At 46.9% G+C, this 18995-nt stretch overlaps 1 protein-coding gene across 2 annotated transcripts in view; it reads left to right on the top strand.

Moving 5' to 3' along the window:
* Window positions 1-17426, top strand: part of RBM19 (RNA binding motif protein 19) — a 192420-nt gene extending 174994 nt beyond the window's left edge. For both annotated transcript variants that reach the window (XM_020978046.2, XM_020978043.2), the window contains exon 25: window positions 16758-17426. The gene's annotated coding sequence lies outside the window, so the exon portion shown is untranslated. The remainder of the gene's footprint in view (window positions 1-16757) is intronic.
* The last annotated feature ends 1569 nt before the right edge of the window (window positions 17427-18995 follow it).

Here is an 18995-nt window from a genome sequence, read left to right as displayed (position 1 = left end):
CCCTCACACTAATGAAATCACCGATCTTCCCTGTCTACTTCCCCCACCACACATACATGCATATATAGTACAAAGGCTAAGCACTAGAAATCCAAAGATAAAATACAAAATATGCCTGCCCTCAAGGCGTTTCTAGTCTTACATTCTGCTCTGCAGTGGGAGTTAGGGCTAAAGAAGTAGGCTGTAGGATCCTTGGAAATGTTACCAATAAATAGCCTATGGATAATGCTCACAGTACACATACCTGCCCTTCACCCTCCAGATCCAAAAAGGGAAAAAGCTGAGTTAGCAGTATACAGCCACGTGGCCAACAGGGTCCTTGTGGAAAAAAACACTTGCTGAAAAACTGTTTGAACCTCCTGCCCTCAGCCCATACCCTAGTCCAGGTGCTGGCTGTGGCCTTACCAGGGCTGATAGCCCCTTCCGATTCATCCGACTTAGCTTGCAGTACATCTCACATGTCTCATCGTCAGTGACACCCAGATCATTTTAAGCTTTGCCAAGCACTCAGCATCTGTTCTCTCCATTGATCCTGTTGTGACCATGAGGGGGTGTAGTGGTTTGCTCTAGTTTTAACACCGTAGGTATCCATGGAGAGATCTCAGGGAAATCCATGATGTAGGATGTGTGCGGGGGAGGGGGGGAATGTTATTTTTTGTTTCGATATAATTGCTTTCTTTCCTTTGTAATCCTCTCTATTTTATTTTATGCATTTAAAAACATGGTTCTAAGAAGGGGGTCCATAGGTTACCCCAGACCTCTAAAGAGGTCCATTACACAAAAAGGTTGAGACGTCTTGGTCTGCTGAAATAAGACTACCTTCCAGCCTACTGTGTGTCAGGAAAGAAAGAGAGGGAGAGGGGGAAGAGAGAGAGAGAAAGAGAGAGAGAATAGAAAAAAGGGAGGGAGGGAGAGAAAGAGGAAGGAAGGAATCTCACTGCCGTGGAGTTTACATTCAAATGGGAATGAATGATGGCCATCTTTTTCTTATCCTTCATTCTTTTCATCTTCTGAAATTACAGTCCTAAGTGATTGCTCCTCAAAAGTGCCCTGGAGGCAAAAGGCTGACCCTCTGAATCTCAGAGGCAGACAGTAGCTTAAGATTCAGGGGTTTGGCCCTGAACTTTAAGGGGGTGACTTTTGCCAGGGGAAACAGCCATTGGCTGGTCTTTGACCAGTGAAGTTTGCAGCGTCTTAACAAAGGAGGAGGCTTACTTTACTGATTGAGCCGCTGTTCTCCAGTTCCCTCACTCCTGGGAACATTCAGTGACAACATATTGACAGTAATGCTGGATGAATGGTCTTTACATCTACTCTTCGGATGCTGAGTTAGAGCGAAGGGTTGTGTTGTTTTGTACATAATCCATACAGGCGGGCCCCTGAGGATCCCTGACCCAGGTTGCCATTAAAGCATCAGGAAGTAAAACACCCTGCAGATAAGAAAAGATAAATTGAGGCAGTGATCTGGCCAACCCCTGTTCTTTGCATGCACTTCCTCTTGACCTGCCCTTCTTAAAATCCAGAGCCTTTTTATAAGCCCCCCTCCGGTCCCTTTTCCTACAAGAAGCCTTTCTTAATATCCCCAGTCATGCTCTCTCCCTGTTCAAATTACCTTATATCCACTTGTCTGTGTATGTGTTTTATCCCTTTCTAGTAGAAGATAAGCTTCTTGAGGGCAGGGACTGTTTGGTGTCTTACTATCCCACTCACCTAGCACAGCACCTGGCTCCCTTAATAAATGCTGGTTGGGCTGAATTACATTCACACACATAACCCTTCAGGGCGAACTTTGGCTATTCCCAAAGCTGGATGGATAGGACTGAATCCTTCATTTACATGCATGTAACCTGAGGGTAAGGGTGGCTGTGCCCATGAGCTGCTACCTAAGATCCCAGATTCAGAACTGGAAGGAACCAGCCAATCCGTCTAACCAAGGCTGAGAGGATAAGCGTTGGCCCGAGGCTCACAAAGCTAGTAAATATTTGAGGTGGGTTTTGAACCCAGTTCTCCCTAACTCCAATCCAGCCACTCTTTCCACTGTGCTGCATCTCAGTAGCCATCCCAACCATCACTGCACACAATCCATAACTACCACCAGCCCCAGGTCCATCCCAGTGATAACTGAGGAACACAATGCTCTTTCCTGCAATGCACCAGCAAAGTGTCCCAGTGAATAGAGCACCGGGCCTGGAGTCAGGAAGACCTGGTACAAATTCAGCCCCAGACACTCAATAGATGTGTGACCCTGGGCAAGTCACTTAACCTCAGTTTGCTTCAGTTTCTTCAGTGGCAAAATGAGAAAAATAACAGCGCCCACTTCCCAAGGTTGTTGTGAAGATCAAATGAGATCATAATACTTATAAAGTACTTAGCACAGTGCCTGCAAATAGTAGGCTCTTAGTGCAACCGTCCCTTCCTTCCTCACTTCTTTTTTCTTTCCTTCCCTCCCTCTCTCCCTTTCTTCCTTCCTTCCTTTTTGTGCTCCTACATCGAGAAAGCAACATGGTACAGTAGAAAGCATGCTGTATTTGGAATCAAACCAAGCTCTACCACTTAATGCATGTGTGGTCTTGGGCAAGTCACTTAACATCTGTAATCCTTACTTTGCTCATCTGTAAAATCGGGGGACTGGGGCTGCAGTAGGTGACCTCTGAGGTTCCTTCCAGATCTCAGTCTATGTATCTGTTGTCCTTTCTGTTGTCTAGTCATTTTTAGGTCATAGTTTGTCACTTCCTTCTCCAGCTCATTTGACAGATGAGGAAACTGAGGCAAACAGAGTGAAGTGACTTGTCCAAAGTCACACAGCCACACTAAGTGTCTGAGACGAGACTTAAACTCAGGAAGATGGGTCTTCCTGACTCCAGGCCTAGCACTCTGTGCACTGTGGCGCCACCTAGCTGTCCCTCTGTTGTCATTTATTCACCCAACAAACATTTACATCCTAAGTACTTACTCTGTGCTATGTGTCACCCTAGGCAAAAAGTTATTGTATACATGCTATAGGCAAGGAGCTGGTGAAACAATTCAAAAAGGAAACCATTCCTGCCTACAAGAAGCTTGCATTCCACTTGAGGGCAACATATACACAATTAACTAAATACAAGGTGATTCAAACAGAAAGAAATATTGACCAGTAATCAAGCCCTGCCCACTCAATGGCTGGACAAATGTTAAAGTATCCGTAGCACTCCCAACCACATCCTTTCCAAGTTTGAGTACGTTGTCTAGAGCGGGGGACTTTTAACCTACATTCCACAGTATACCCCCACCCAAGAGTTCATGGACAGATTTCATGGGTCCATGAACTAAGATGGGGGGGGGTCTTTAACATGATTGTTTTCTTTTGTAATCCTTTGTATTTTACTTTATTCATATAAAAGATTATGAGAAGGGGTCCTTAGGCCTCCCCAAACTGCTAGAAGGGTCCCTGATACAAAAATGATTTAAAAAGCCCTGGTCTCAAGTAACCTACCCACTAGAAAGGCACAGTGGGAATTGCAAATCATTGGCTTCTGCTGGCTGAGCTGTAATCTAACTAGAAGGCCATGATTCGTTCTCTCATTCAACAGAGTGTGACTATCCCTTGCTATCAAGAAACACAGTCCCTTAAGCAACTTCCAATATTCATGTCAGGGCCATCCCTTCCGTTTTACAATGGCCAGGTTGACCAGTGCTCTCCTTTCCTACTACTCCTTTATGAAAAAAGCGGTCAGTCAATCAACAAACATTTATTAAATGCCTGTGATGTTCTGTGCTGCTTCCTGGGCACGAGTAATGAGAATGCCTGGGCCTGTCATTTCACTGGAGCTATCTGTTAAGGAAACTCTCTGGACCGATGCATATCAGCATCTTCTCTGAACTTAGAGTGTCAGGGAGTTGCCCGGAGCATGAAGGGTTAAATGGTTGTTTCCCCCCATTACTCAGCCAAGATATGTCAGAGGTAGCACTCAATCTCAGGTCTTCCCTCTGTCCTACATCTCCCATATGTCCCTGAGGATGGCCAAAAAAAAAAAAATGAAATCTTGCCCTTGGGGTGCTTATGTTCAGTGACAGAGTCAACATGTGCATATAAAGCATAATTTTATAAGCATATAAGAATAAATACAAGGTAGTTGGGGAGGAGGGGGTTGCTAACAGCCTTCCTTCCCTATGACCCAGGCGCCATCTTATAGCTCCCTGTTTCCTGAGTTTCATGCATCCCTAAAAGCAGCTGCTTAGGCAAACATTGCAGAGGTCCAGGATCCTGTAAAAGATTATGTATTGTAGCCTCCCTGCTCTGCTAGAAAGGATCAATGAAGGCAGTATGGTCTAGTCAAACTCTAGAGCTCAGGACATCTGTTTTCTGATCCCAGTTCTTCTTTGGACTCACTTTGCCATCTTGCGGCCAGTTGCTTAATTCAGTTCCACAAATATTTATTAAGCATCTACTGTATACAGACCACCAAGCTAGGCATGGCGGAGAGAAAGACAAGACCCTCCCCTCAAGGAGCTCCCATTCTTCTGGAGGAAAAACAAAACTGAGAGGCTGTGGGGCATCATGGGAAAGCATTGGATTGGGATTCGGAGGACCTGGGTTCAAATCTCACCTCTGCCACTGATCATAATCTTACTGGGTCCCAGGTTCCTCATCTGTAAAATGAGGAGGCTGAACTACGTGACAGCCAAGGGCCATCCTCAGAATGCCGCCTGTACCATTGCTTCCCGTGTGCCAAATCACTCAGTTTCTGCCTCAGTAAATGGGAAAGTGGAAGCAGATTCTCTCTTAGGTCTCTTCCTGTCCTTGGACCTGAGACTGTATTGTGTGCAGCGCAAGTGCCCAAATTCAGGTCAAGAGTCCAGGCCAGGAAAAAAATGACAGGCTCAGCACACACAGAAGCCTCATTGCACCACTACCGTGCCCTCTCTGTCTCCTTTGCAGGATCTCCCTGGCCAGTAATGATGCTCCCCTGAGCACAGTCAGCCCACAATGGAGTAGACTGTTTAAAGCATTGGTCGTGCCACATCCAGCCAAGAGAGCCTTGGCAGATAACTTTGAACCCATAGGGAAAAAAGATAACACAGTCCCCTTCATTATTATTCCTGTTGAATTTTTTGCCCATGCTGGATACTCTAGGCCTAGAATTGGGGGTCCCACAGGAGCCTGTCTTCCCTTTACCTTCTAAATTGGAGAACTGCTGCCTGACAGGCTAATGAGGACTAGAGGCAGGTGTGGAGAGGGGGGCCTGGATCTTCCCAGGTAGTCCTGAATTTGTACTTGGAGGAAACAAGATATTCCAAGATTTCTTGCCAGGGGAGCCCCAGAATTCCCCTGCTATTAAAAATCAAATTCTAACTTGGAAAGTGAATTTAATCTTTCTGATTGCTGTTGTTCTCAGCCAGTCTTCAGGGAGCGTCGCGCATTGCCAAGGGACTCAGGTGGCTTTCTCCAGGCACCCAGGTGGAAACCAGCTCTGGCAATCTAATTTCCTCTTACTTGGAGGACTCGGCTCTCTTTGTCTCTCCTGTGCTCCCTGGTCCATCCCAGCTCCAATTCGTACTCAGGTGGACCAGAGAATGCTGGCCAACTGTGCAGGTTCCACAGTGCTGTAGACTTTAAAAAGAGCTCCAATAATAGTAATTTTTATTATCCTTATTGTTATTGAGGGGCAGAATGGCATAGTAGCTGGAGGGCCAGTTTTGGAGACAAAAGGGCTGATTTAAATCTTGCCTCTGATTCATACTGACTGGGTGACCTTGAGCAGGTTACTTACCCTTGCCAAGTCTAAGTCTGTATTGATAGAGGGAGTTTCCTAACTAGTATGAAAAAGTTGCCTGGGTACCAAGAGGTTATATTGCAGATATCTTTCCATGGGGGAAGTTTTTAGCCCTCCATAGAACTCTGTCACAAGGCTAGGTGAAATAAGGGTGTATTGATGTAACCAACACTTCAACAGTATCATGCCATGCTATTTGCCGAATACTTTGTACACATTATATTTGCATATATGTGTACATGTATATGCATACAATAATATATTAATATATATATGTATTATTATATTTGCACACTGTAGAGCCTTACCACCACCCTGTGAGGAAGCTACAGCTTTTAGTATCCCATTTTACACATAAGGAAATTGAGGCTCAGAGGTTAAGAGACTTGGCCATGGTCACCTAGCTGTTAAATGTCAAAGGCAAGATTGGAATTTAGGTCTTTCTTTCTCCGAGGGCCACCCTATATCCACCATAATACTCTTAGTTCCCAGTAATAATAGTAATAATCACTATCACCATCATTATTATTATGTCTAGCACTGTGGTGTCTGCATGGTTGGCCGACATCTGGGTCTCCCCTTTTCTGTGACCAGTGTTTTGGACATCCCAGTGGATGGTTATTTCGATATACCTGATTCATCCTTCAGGCTCTTGTAAGAATAGGGTAAGTCGTGTTTTTCCTTTAACAGAAATCTCATCTTTCAGATTATTTCAGGGATATATTTAGGGATAGTCGGTGAGAATATAGTAGAAAGACACCCACCCCAACTTGGAAATCGAGACCTCCTCAGCTCAAACCCCCATCCCAGTAGCTGCTAGTGCATTCGATCTGTGATTGCCTCCCGTCTACCCTGTATATATCTCGTTTGCGTGTAGTTGTTAGCCTGTTGTAGGTCTACCCCTTTCAAATATGAGCTCGCTGAGGGCAGAGACTATATTCCCATCCTTTAGCACAGTGCCTGGCACATAGTAAGCCCTTAGTTACATGCCTGTAGATTGACTGGCTGCCAGTGTGACCCCAGGCGGGTGAGTTCCCTTCTCCGGACTTTCTCCATTTCCTCCGCGTTTCCTAAGGTCCGTGCCAGCCTTCTGGACTGTGATCCTCTGGGCTGGAGACCTGGAATAGCTTGTCATCTGAAGCGGCCTCTAAATCCCCAGGTTTACTCACCACCCCATTGTTCTCGGATAACTATCAGATTAGCCCCCAGCGCTGCTATCTGGTTAAAGCCGCCACCAATGGCTGTTGGGTTTGTTTCGGCTCCTGTTCCTCCCCACTCCTGTCCCTCACATTTTCTGTATAATGAGGTTTCGCTGTACTCCAGCTCCTTTCCAATTTCCAAGCCCTCCCTGCCCTCTCTTGTCGAAGTGGGCACCCCACAGTAGCCCCAAACACTTCCCGCTATCTCGCCCTGTCAGATCCTTTCATCATCCCACAGACAACCTCACTGCTTCTTCCTCGTGGTGTTAGCATTCAGAGAGCGCTGGGGGTCTTAAGCTTACCCCCAGCCCAGGATCTTCTTGTCCCTCATCTGCCTCCGAACCCCCAGTTTTCTGGAAACCACCCCTCCCTCCCCGGCACCTCCATTTTCCCATCTCCCTGACAGTCGGTGCGGAATTGAATTATAGCGGCGAGCCAGCCACTTTCAAAAAGATATCCCTGTCTACGGAGATTGATACAGCGTGTCAAGGCTACGCGAGCCCTCCTGTTTTCTCTTGAGTCTTCTGCATTCGGGAGACGGAGGAAATCACATGGCAGCCGGCTGAGATTTCAGATTTATCCACTCATGAATAACAATCAAGCTAGGTAATTCGCAGTAAATGGGGATCCAGATTGACTAATAAGGAAGGCTTTCACCCCAAACTGGGACTGGAGGAAAGAGACGAACAGCCAGCATCAGCAGGGGCAGGTGTGGGGAGGATGTGACTGGAATACCTGAAACTTGGCAAAGCGGGCCCAGCAAGGTGCCTGCCCCCCAGCCCCCCAGAGCACAGGACACAGCTTGGACTGGGGAGGGAGCGAGTCAGGCAGCTGTGGACCCGGAGCAGCCGGCCCCCCTCCGCCCGCAGGCTGCGACCTGGCCAGCGCCCCCCCCCATGTTGGGCTGATGTGACCATCTCTAGCCCTAGCCAGGGCGGACAGCACAGTGATTTATGGCTCTGCTTGCTGTTGTTTTCCATCAGAGCTAGGGGGCCATGGGAGGAGGCAGCTAGACTACATCCCAAAGAGCCAGTGAGAGTTGGCGTGTCGGGGAGGGATGGTGTCTCGGTGCCTAAGGTTCCCGCGACATGATCCCCTACCCTCTGGAAGCTTACGTCTCTGGGCTCAGGAACCGAGCTGGAAGGGGAGTGGGTCCTAGATCGTTTCTCCTCGTGGAGATTAACACATTTACAGATCTTGAGCTAGAAGGAGCCTCCGTGGTCTAGCTTAACCCCCTTGTTTTACAAATAAGGACACAGACCCACAAAGGTTAAGCAAATTACCCAAGGTCACAGCGGCACCGCAGCTGGGATCTGAATGAAGGTCCTCTGCCTCTTTTCACTGCTGTGCTCTTCCTGTTCATACCAAAGGGCGACAGCAGGCAGAGAAACCAAGCCGAGGTTCCTAAAAGCAGCAGGGAGCTGGAGGAGAGATAGAAGTTTGTCGTGTTGGGAGTTGATTCCCTAGAGGAGAATCATGACAGTGGCAGAGACACGTTTTAGCTTGAGAGTCTGGAGCAGAACTGACTGAAAGAATGGGCTGCCTTGGGAAGTAGGGGCCACGCCCCCGCTGGAGGTCTTCAGGCCAAAGCAGGATGGCCACCTGTGGGGACGTATGTAGAGCGGATGCTTGGTCAGGTTCCCATGGAACTAAGTGGTGTCAGAGAGGATTATCTCTAGCGCGCGCGCGCGCGCGCACACACACACACACACACACACACACACACACACACACGCCCCTACATTTCATTTTAGAGATGAGGAAAGAGGGATGGAGGTGGTCACAGAATCACTGGTCTCAATTCTAGAGCTGGAAGGAACCTCTGGCCACGTGGTTCAACCAGATGAGGAAGCCAAATAGCTAAAGGGACTTAAAGCCCAAGGTCACACAGTGAGTAAGGGGCAGAGTCGGGACTTGAACCCAACTTCTCTGCCTCCGAATCCAAGGCTGTAGTCGTGCTTACATCATCAGAAACAATCTTGGGCATCCCAAGGGAGTAAGGAAGAAGGAGTCACTGAGACCCAGGGAAATTGCCTAGGATGTCAGAGGAGCTCACAGACACCCTAGTGGCACCCTAATTCTGCAGGTGAGGACAGTGAGGCAGAGGGAAGGGACTTGCCCACAGGTCATGGAGCTGGTGGGTGGCAGAGCCAGCACTGGGTGCCAGGAGGTGACTCATCACTTAATTCCACCCAGATGCCTGGCAGGCTCAAGCTGAGAAGAGAGCGAAGACTTAGAAGCCTTAAGTGACCAAGCAGGCAGCATTTATGAAGCACCTACTATGTGCCAGGCACTGTGCTAAGTGCTAGGGATAAAAAAAAAAAAAGAGGCAAAAGACAGCCCCTGCCTCAAGGACAGTGTTGTTTTGAGCACCAGCAGGTTCACGGGTGAGGACAGCATGAGTTACTACAAGGAGAGCTGGTGGGAGGAGAGATTGGCTTTTAGTGGAAATTTCGCCTATATCCCATCACCCCCACCCCCATTTCCAGGGTCCCTTTGCCTGTAGCTTCTGGAGCAGGGTGTTTCCTCTCTGTCTGTCAGACTGGAGAGCTGTGTTTGTGTTTTTAACAGGTACTTAGAGGGGATTAGCAGAGAATAAATCATGCTTAATCCTTTACCTTGCTGGCATAAGACTGTTTTCTTTGCTTCATTCCCTAATTGTTTGGGGACATTTGCCTTCAATAAGCAGCTTTTCCCTTCCCTTCTTCCCCACCTCCCCTCCTCAGGCCTTTGATCCAGTCAGCTTGGACTGCATTTGGGACCTGGGTGTGGCACCCTCTGGAAGGTCCACAAGAGAGCAAAGCTGATGCTCACTATGACCTTCCCTCTCTCAAAAGTCCTCACCCAGGCAGGCTGTGCCTCCTCTCATATGCCTAGAGCTCTCTGTCTGGGTCTCTCATTACAGTCTACCTTATGTGATACTTATCTTAAAAGCATGTTCCATTCCCCCCACCCCATTGAGTGTAAGCTCCTGGAAGGTAGGACTTGAGGATGTAAAAATGGTCAGATTTGGAGGCAAAGGACCTAGGTATGCATCCCAGTGGCACTGCTTGCTGACTTCTGCATCCTTTAGCCAACATGGAGGCCCAAATCCCCCCTCTGGGCCTCAGTTTCCTCATCTGTAGAATGAGAATGTGGGACTAGGCCCCTGAGAACCCCTCTGATTCCAAGTCTTTGGCTGCCATTTTTAAAATTTGTGTAGCCTTAGCGCCTGGCCCATAGTAGGTGCTTCATAGTCAATGAGAGCACACAGTCAGTCCTTGGAGTTGATTGATTGATTGATTGATTGATTGATTGATTGATTGAATGAATCATCCCTTGCAGGCCCCTGGCATCAGAGCAGTCATGCTTCCTTCAGAAAAGAGCTTGTTTGTGGAATAGAAACTTTCTTTAAAGGGCACTTCTGCAGTGAATGTGGGTACAAGACACCCGTCCACCAGGTCTTCAAGCAGTGTAGTTTAAACATGGGACTTTGGGGACAATGTATAGCAGATGGTACTAGGAGAACTCTCCATTTGGATTGTGGGGTTTGGTCTTCTAGACGGTGAGGAGAATTGAAAAGGCTGCTGATTTGGGATCTGGAAGACACCCCTGCCACTTAATGCTTGTATGACCTTGGGCCAAATCACTTCATCTCCCCAGCCTCAGTTTCCACTTCTGTAAAAGGCTCGTTTCACAAAATAGTTATTCAGTGATCTCAGGAGGGAAGAGTATTCACCTGGGGGGTCTGGTTTTCATCCTGAGGTTCCTGAGTAGCTTCATTTCTGGATCTGGGAGAAGCAGAGGAACTGTCTGTTTCCCTAAATTGTAGCTTTTGGGAAAGAGGAGATCCATTTCTGTCAGGTGATGGCATTCCCAGTACGAGCCATGCTGGTTAGTACACTAGCCAGAGTGTACACCTGCCAAATGGCCTGCAGGCGGTTTCAATTCACTGAGCACCCTCCCCAGACCACCCCAGTAGCCTAATATGAGAAGTCCAAGGTGGCTGGCAGTCTTTGCATGCAGGTGACCAAGGTCACCTGCCCCAGTGTGTGTTGAAGGGTGGGATGTCTCTGTGAGTACTGACTTACCTCTGCCTGTAGCCGGGAGGTCAGCTGGGGCCCCCAAGTTGGGGGCCCAGTCTCCATGGTGCAGTTGGCTATCCTACTCCCTCTGCTGCTGTTTCAGAAGTGGCTGCAAAGGGGAACACTGTATCTGGGCATGTGTTATACCTGCCAGCCACTAAGGAAGCTTTAGTCTAGGAGCATAGAACCCTGAAGGGCAATGCTAGGAAGGTCCTGACGTGGAAGGTCAGAGCCGGGAGGACCTGTAGAACAAGGAATGTCAGAACTGGGAGGGTCCTCGGAACAGGGAAGGTCAGAGCTGGGAGGGGGACCTTAAAGAGTATTAATCCTCCCCATATTTCATATATAAAAAAGCACCAGAGAAGACCAATGACTTTTCCAAGATCACACAGCAAATTCCTTAGTGGCAGCCCCAGCACTAGACTTCTTGCCTTCTAAACAAGTATCATGCACTACCCCATGATTTAAGAAATAGATCTGCCCTTAGCTCTTAACGTGACTCAGGGCACACTCCTTAATTCCATGCCTCAGCTTTCTGTGGCTGAAGATTTGCAGCCTTGTGGAAATCCCATGAACCCTCACCACATGAAATGATGGGAGTCTTCTCAGGGCAGCAGACAGCACCTGGAAGCAGCAGGCAGAAATTGTGGGTTTGACTCTCACAAAAGGCAGAGGAAGCGGCTTAGGTCCTGTCTCCTGCTCTTCATGCCTCAAGCACTAAATAAGTGGTTAAAGACTCACTGGAATACGCCTTTAATGGGTCTTAGAGGTCACATCCCATCCAAGCCCCTCATCTTCCAGCTGAGTAAACTGAGGCCCAGATACTATAAAACTGCTAAGTGTCAGAATCCAGATTCAACTCTGGCACCTCTGGCTTCATGTTGTACCCACCTCAGTTGGAAAAGCGATCTCAAGAGCGAAGAGTATTCACCCACAATTTCTGCCTGAATAAAATAACTTGCCAATTTTTTTCCTCTGCCCGAGCTCCTAATTGCATTTGGAAACTGGCCACTGTCAGCTGAGATTATAATTATGGAGGCTGCTTAGTGAAGAGGCGTTGGGCATGGATGGAGGCAGGAGACTTGGGGTCCAGTCCCAGCTTTTCCACCTACCATTGGCGTGACCCTGGGCCAATCACCTTCTCTTTCTTTGCATCAAAGTCCATCTTTTCCTGCACTGGGTACACCCAACGCAGTGCACATATGTGTGCCTCTGTGAAGTCAGGACACCAAATGCGGACACTTGTGTGGATAGGAACAGTTTCATAAACCTTGAGCCAAAGGGAAATGCCTATACAAATGTCTGAAGGCCGTCTAACTCACCCCCTCCCCACAGAGGGGAATTGACTTGCCCCTCTTCTCACAGGTAATAAATACCAGAGCCACGATTTGAACCCAGGCCTTGATTCCAAGTAGACCACTCTTCCCTGGGATTGAAAGAGAACTCAGAGGCTGTCCAGTTCGGCTCCCTTATTTTACAGATGAGGAAACTAACTTTTACCATAACTGTAAACTGAAATTTTACAGATGAGGCCCAGGTGGGGTGGAGTAACTTGCCCAAGGTCACAGAATAAGTGATCCATAGGAGGCAGAAATTGAACCCAGGCCCTCTGCAGTCTCCTTTCCTCTGTCTGGGCTGTCCCTTTTGCTGACGGCCCGAATCTGGCCCTTGAAGCCACACGGTGGAGGCTGGAGATATTCATGAGGGGCTTGGAGAATGGATGACCTCAACTTGTTGTTGTTGTTAATAATTTTTATTGTATTAGAAGCAGGGAGCTTAGTCTTTGTGATATATCCCCGGCAGCCTGGAAGGGATTCATCTGGTGCTGCCTGTGTTCGCCTGCAGGTCGGAGGACTCACTATTACTCTTTCTCATCTAGCACTGAAGAGAGTTTTACGTGGGCACTCAAAAGGACTTGTCTGGCACTTCCCAAGAAACACCAGCCGCTTTCTCGTTTTCCCCTTGAGTAAATCCTCCACTCAGACCTGGTAGAGGTTTAGTGATGGCAGCACCAAGCTGCGATGAAGGGTAGAGAATTGGAATCACCTATGCCTATGGTGGGGCCTCCCTTCTCCCCCACCCCAAAAATTAATCAAGAAAGAGATTAGACAGCTGGTCATCTGAAAAAATACCCATGTGTGGGTGTATAGGTATATATGTATAGGTGTGTATGTATACAAACACACACACACACACACACACACACACACACACACACACACAGAGTTTTAGTGGACTCCAGACTCAATACATGTTGACATTGTGAGATGTCTGCCATAAACGTTGATGGAGTTTTGGACTGCATGCTAGAGGTGTGGCACTCAGTACTAGGGAGATGACTGCCCTGCTGTCCTCTGCCCTCATCAGACCACACACATTTCAAGAGCTACTGTTCTGCTCCGGGCACTCCCAGGCATCCAGAGGAGGGTTTCTGGGTTGTCAAATGGCTAACCATGAATGACTCTAGATCCTGCAGCTAGATTTGGGGGGGACTTCAGATGCCGTTCTTCACCAGTGGACGCTTCTGGTTCCTCCATTATAGAATAAGGGAAGTATCCATTGGTGACAGGACTCACCCAGGGTCACACAGCAGGTAAGTGTCTGAGGCCTGATTTGAATTCGGGTCTTCCTGATTCCAAGCCCAGAGCTCCATCCGCCACGCTGCCTTGTTAGCAGGGGCCTGCGGAAAGGGAAGCTGATCCTATCTTGAATTCTTTTTTATGAAATGAAGCTTCATGTGTCTAAATCTATATTGTCTTATGTTGGGGGTCCATACCTGCACAAATAAATGCTAAGAACAAGTCTGCAGTCTTTTGCTTGGTTGGAATGTGATTGTGAAGCAAGGGGCCCCATCATCTGGTGCTTGGAAAACTTTGTTGTTTGTTTTGGTTTGTTTGTTTTTTTTTTTTGGGGGGGTCTGTCATTGATCAAGTCCTCTCCCTTCTCTGGGTCTCAGTTTCCTCATCTGTCAGATTAGATTGAGGGACCTTCTGCCCCCAGGTCTCGGACTAGACATTGACAGGCACTGGCAGGTAGTCGAGGAAGGCTCTGGGCAGCCTCAGCTGGTGTACGGGAGAAGGGAGGGAGCAGGAGGAGGCTTTGCAGAACATTGGCTATCAACCCATGCTCCAGGCATGCCAAGAGTTCCTGGAAAACATGTAATGACAGACATTTTCCCTTTGGGAGGCCCCCAACCCATTATTCCCTTCAGAAAATTTTTAATCAGAAAGAGTCAATGGAATGAGATCCTCCCCTCAAAAAGTATGGCATGTGCCCAGGGGCAAAGCATCCATTCTAAGCATTTTCTGGCTCCCCTCTCCCTCACCCCTCCTACCTCAATAACATTTCAAACAGAAAGTCCAGGAATGACAAGAGCATCTCTTCAGGGCACAAGTCAGGAGCCTGGCTTAGCACGCACCCTACACATAGTAAGTGCTTAATAAATATCGACTGGCCTACAAAAGGGCAGAATTGAGAATGTCCCCTGGGTTCTAAAGGTAAGGAATGTTCAAGGAGAACAGCTGAGAGGCCAAATCAAGAGTCCACATCCTGGAGCAGGTCCTCACTCTGGACATCCGTCTCCCCTTTGCTTAATGGTCATTGGCATGCCTGACCTGTAATACAACAGACCTTCCCATCAGATGAGGGGTTCGGGTGCGATGATCTCAGATGACTGAATGTGGAGAGGGCGCAGGAATCAGAGTCAGGATGGACTCCAGGTCAGATCTCGCCTTTCATGCAACTGGCTGTGTGACTTAGTGGCAGACAAATCACCTTTTCTGAGCCTGGAGCATTGAACCCCATGGGGTTATTGTGAGGCTCAGATTAGAGAATGGGGGCCACTTTGCAAAAATTAAACCACTGCATAAATGTCATTATTACATTTATTGTGGTTGATTATTATTAATATCATAGATTAACATTATTACTAACTGTATGACTGGGGTGCCAGAGCTAGATTGTCATCAGGATAGAGGGTCCAGTGATAACACAGGCACCCTGGTTCTAAGGAAAGTGCCCTGGATTGGAAGCCAGGAACAGGAAATCTGAATTCTTTCCCTTCTTTGTGCTGTCAACCCCTTGGGCAGTCAGTCAGTCTGGGGAAACCTAGAAATGCTTTCCCAGAATCATGTTTATAAAGTAAAATACACAGGATTACAAAGGAAGACAATTATACTGAAATGCAGTTTATCAAAATTAAAAAAAAAAAAGCTCATGAGCCCCAAATTAAGAACCCCTGCCATTCTTGAATGTAAGCTTCTTGAGGGCAAGCATTCTTTCATTTTCTTGTCTTTGTATCCCTGATGCCTAGCACTGTGCCTGGAATGTAAGTAGGTGCTTAATAAATGCTGATGGCTTGATTGGATTAAAATTCTGGCTCTGTGACCCTGAGCTGGTCACCTAACATTCCTGGGCCTCAGTTTCCTCATTTGTAATATAAAGTGTTAGACTCAGTGATCTCCAAGTATTCTTCAAGCTCTGTGGTCCTAAGAAATAGTAGAAATTCAAGGAATTGTCCTTTGCTGAGCATTATTGTTTTCTGAAATTCAGGATTGATTTTTTTCTTTTTTTTTTGGTGGGGGGAGGCAGAGCAGGGTGTTTGTGCTGAGTAGTATCTAATAGGGAATTTTTTCTAGTGAGAGAGGTAGGAAAAATAGATTTTTGTTCCTTGGGAAAAAGAATAATAAAATTGCATTTAAAAAGAAAAGAAAACCTGAAAACACCACCAAAAATCTATTGGGGAAAAGGGAGAAGTTACAAACTTGGGTTTGACAGCGACCGGCTCCATTCCAAGTCCCTTATGAAGCCGCAGACCGTCTGTGCCTCTGATAAAAGAGGGGAAGGCGATTGACAGGGGGAAAGTAGGGGGATGGAGTGAAGGGGAGATGATAGCAGCCGATGGGGTGGCTGAAGGCAAGAACATTGGACTTACTTAGAATTCCGCGGTTAGATCTTTTCCTTCTCTCTGATGGCTGTGTGTGATTGACACTTACAAATTACCCAGCCGAAAGTGTGGAGTCTTTGACCCCTGAGTAACATCTTTGGCAAGCCTGAGATTTGCAGGCATTTTGTCATCTAATTACTACAAATCCCTTGAAAATTCACTGGCTGGTGAATTTTTAATGCGGGACAATTTCAATGTGATGCATTGCCCAGATGGGCTCACTCGTTTCTACCTCTCTTTTTTTTCTTTTCTTTTTTTTCCCCCTCTCCTTTTTCCCATCCCTCTTTTGCCTCTCTCTTTCTTACTATTTTTTTTTTAATTCCACAAACTTTTTCCTGAGCTCAGAGATCCCCAGCCTGTCTCATCTCTGTGTGTCTGGGGACTGGGGAGAGGGTAGTTGTTTAACACAGAAGTTGGTCAGTTCCACATTCTGTCCCCAGACCTGTTTAGAGAGATCCTCATGGCTCAGTATTTAGAGTGTGCAGCCACTTCTGCTGATCCCCCAGAATAGCGTCTGTCTCCCATCAGTTTCAGTCATTCTGGGGTGCCTCACAGAAATACAGAATTGTCACTGGCCACCCCTCCTCACCAAAGGTGCATGGGTAGCATGATTAATAAACATGTTTCCTTTTTAAGCCACTTGTTAGAAATAGCTGATCTCCCTGGGTAACTGAGCTGGTGGCTATTTCCAAGGCTGGGTACTTTCTAACTATCTGTGATCAGTAATGGTGTCTCATCCCATTCTTTTGCTTTTTTTTTTCTTTCTTTCTTTCTTTTTTTAACCTCTGCCTCTTAGGTACACAGCTGGTCCTCCTCAGCGAAGCTCTGGAGAGAGCTGGTTCCTTCCTGTCTTCTAGCCCTGGCTTGTTTGAAATGGAGAGGAGAACACACTCACCTGGTACCATCCAAATTCAGCCTGTTCTGGCCTCCAATCAGAATCCAACAATGCAGACACAGGTATAAGAGACCAAGTTTTCTCCACCCAAAAGCCACACATCCTCCCCATTCCAACCCCCATATTTGGAAACCAATTCTACAGAAAAGAATTTACTCCTGGCACAAAAAGTCTGTTAGCAAGAAGAGCGAGATGGAGTCTTGAAATTCACATTTGGTGGTGTGGCCCTTTAAGCTGGGGCATTGACGCTATTCACTGAACAGTAAGGCTCAAGCCCTGAAGGATCCTCTCTCCTATTAAAAAATAAACAAATCAAGGATAGTGGAAGGAGTGCTGGATTTGGAGTCAGGAAGACCTGGATCCACATCCCACCCCTGACACTAGCTTTGTGACCCTAGGCAAGTCATTGGAGATCAGTTTCCTCATCTGTAAGATGGAACTAGAAACAACCTATCTCACAGAGTTGTTGTGAGGATCAAACAAGAAAATATGTGTAAAGATTTTTGTAAGTCTTTTAAAGTGCTAACTAAATGTCTATTTTTGTTATTATTAAATTTCAAGTGGATCATTTTTTTTTAAAGAAGTCAGATCTTTCTTATACTATGTCACCCAAAGCATTGATCCATGTGGACTTTTCCCTTCTGGACTTGACTGAAAGGTTGGGAATGCTGTCCACTGGGCACAGACTGGTTGTTCACCCCATGTAGAAAAGCCCCCTCCATTGCCTCCACCTCTTTTTCCCTCCCTCTTTCCCCCTATTCAGAGGAAAAAAGAGGTTTTGCTTTTCAACCAAGCTCCTGTACATATGTACACAGCTGATAAAATATTCCACTTCGCCCCTTCTCCCAGTGGGACCCGCTGTCTTACGGGAAAGGGTATGTATGACAGCAACAGATTACATGTGTCGCCTGGAAACAGTGGTGGAGGGAGTGTTCTCTCTCACTATCCTTTCTCTCTCTCTCTCTCTCTCTCTCTCTCTCTCTCTCTCTCTCTCTCTCTCTCTCTTCTCTCTCTCTCTCTCTCTCTCTCTCTCTCTCTCTCTCTCTCTTTCTCTCTCTCCTCTCCCTCCTTTTCTTTCTCCTCCCTTTCCCTCTCCTCCTCCTCTTCCTCTTTTCTGTGTCTTCTCTGTTTCCTTCTCCCCTCTGTCTCTCTCCCTCTATCTCTGCCCCTCTGTCTTTCTCTCTCTTCTCCTTTTCTGTTTCTCTGTCTTTCCTTTCCTCTCTCCTTCTCTGCCTTTTACCTCTCCTCTTCTCTTCTTTCTCCTTCTTCTTCTTCTTCTTCTTCTTCTTCTTCTTCTTCTTTTCTTCTTCTTTCCTCTCTCTCTCTCTCTCTCTCCTTTCTCTTCTCTCCCCCCCTTCCTCCACTTTTCTGTCTCTCCTCTTTCTCCTCTCCCCTCTGTCTCTGTCCCTCTATTTCTCTCTCTCTCTCCTCCTCTCCTTTCCCATTTCTCTGTCTTTTCTTTCCTCTCTCCCTCTCTGCCTTTTACCTCTCCTCTTCTCTCTCTCCTCTCTCTCTCTTATTTATTCTAATTCATTCCTCTAGTTTCAACAACAGTGCCACCACAAAGAAAAAGCTTGTCCCCCCTGGAGTGCTCTACATCACAATAGGTCTTCTTCATGCTCCTTGAGATGGAGAAGATATTGCAGGCAAAGTATTTCCACCACTTACGCTCCTAGACTTGGGGAAGAGATGTGGAAAGGAAGGGGTGGCTCATTAACGACATTTTCACCTACACTGGGTTTTATTTTTGTAGGCCTACCAAGAATTCCTCTGCCCCATTTTAAGGGTAGATTTTCCCAGCTTATAATTCTGATTTGTAACCATTCATGGTTAAGATTCTCCAGTATACAGCAGATTACCTACATGTCAAGACATCCTGAGTTTTCATGTTGAAGTTCTTAAACCTTTCTGGCTTGGCCAGAAGGTGGCTTTGGTAGTGGAAGAGAGAGATGGGATGGATGGATGGATGGATGGATGGATGGATGGATGGATGGACAGATAGAGATACATACATACATACATATATTCATACATAGATAGACAGACAGATGAAGGCTTTGGGGGGTGGGAGGGTAGTCTCCATGAAAAAAGATATATTCAAATCAAATCCAACAGAAATATAAGTATGTTGCTTCCTGT

The sequence above is a fragment of the Phascolarctos cinereus genome, unplaced genomic scaffold (genome assembly GCF_003287225.1).
Source record: "Phascolarctos cinereus isolate Bilbo 61053 unplaced genomic scaffold, phaCin_HiC Scaffold_4;HRSCAF=312, whole genome shotgun sequence".
Taxonomy (NCBI): domain Eukaryota; kingdom Metazoa; phylum Chordata; class Mammalia; order Diprotodontia; family Phascolarctidae; genus Phascolarctos; species Phascolarctos cinereus.
The sequence above is the reverse complement of the archived record's forward strand: the minus strand, read 5'-3'. Positions and strand labels throughout refer to the sequence as shown.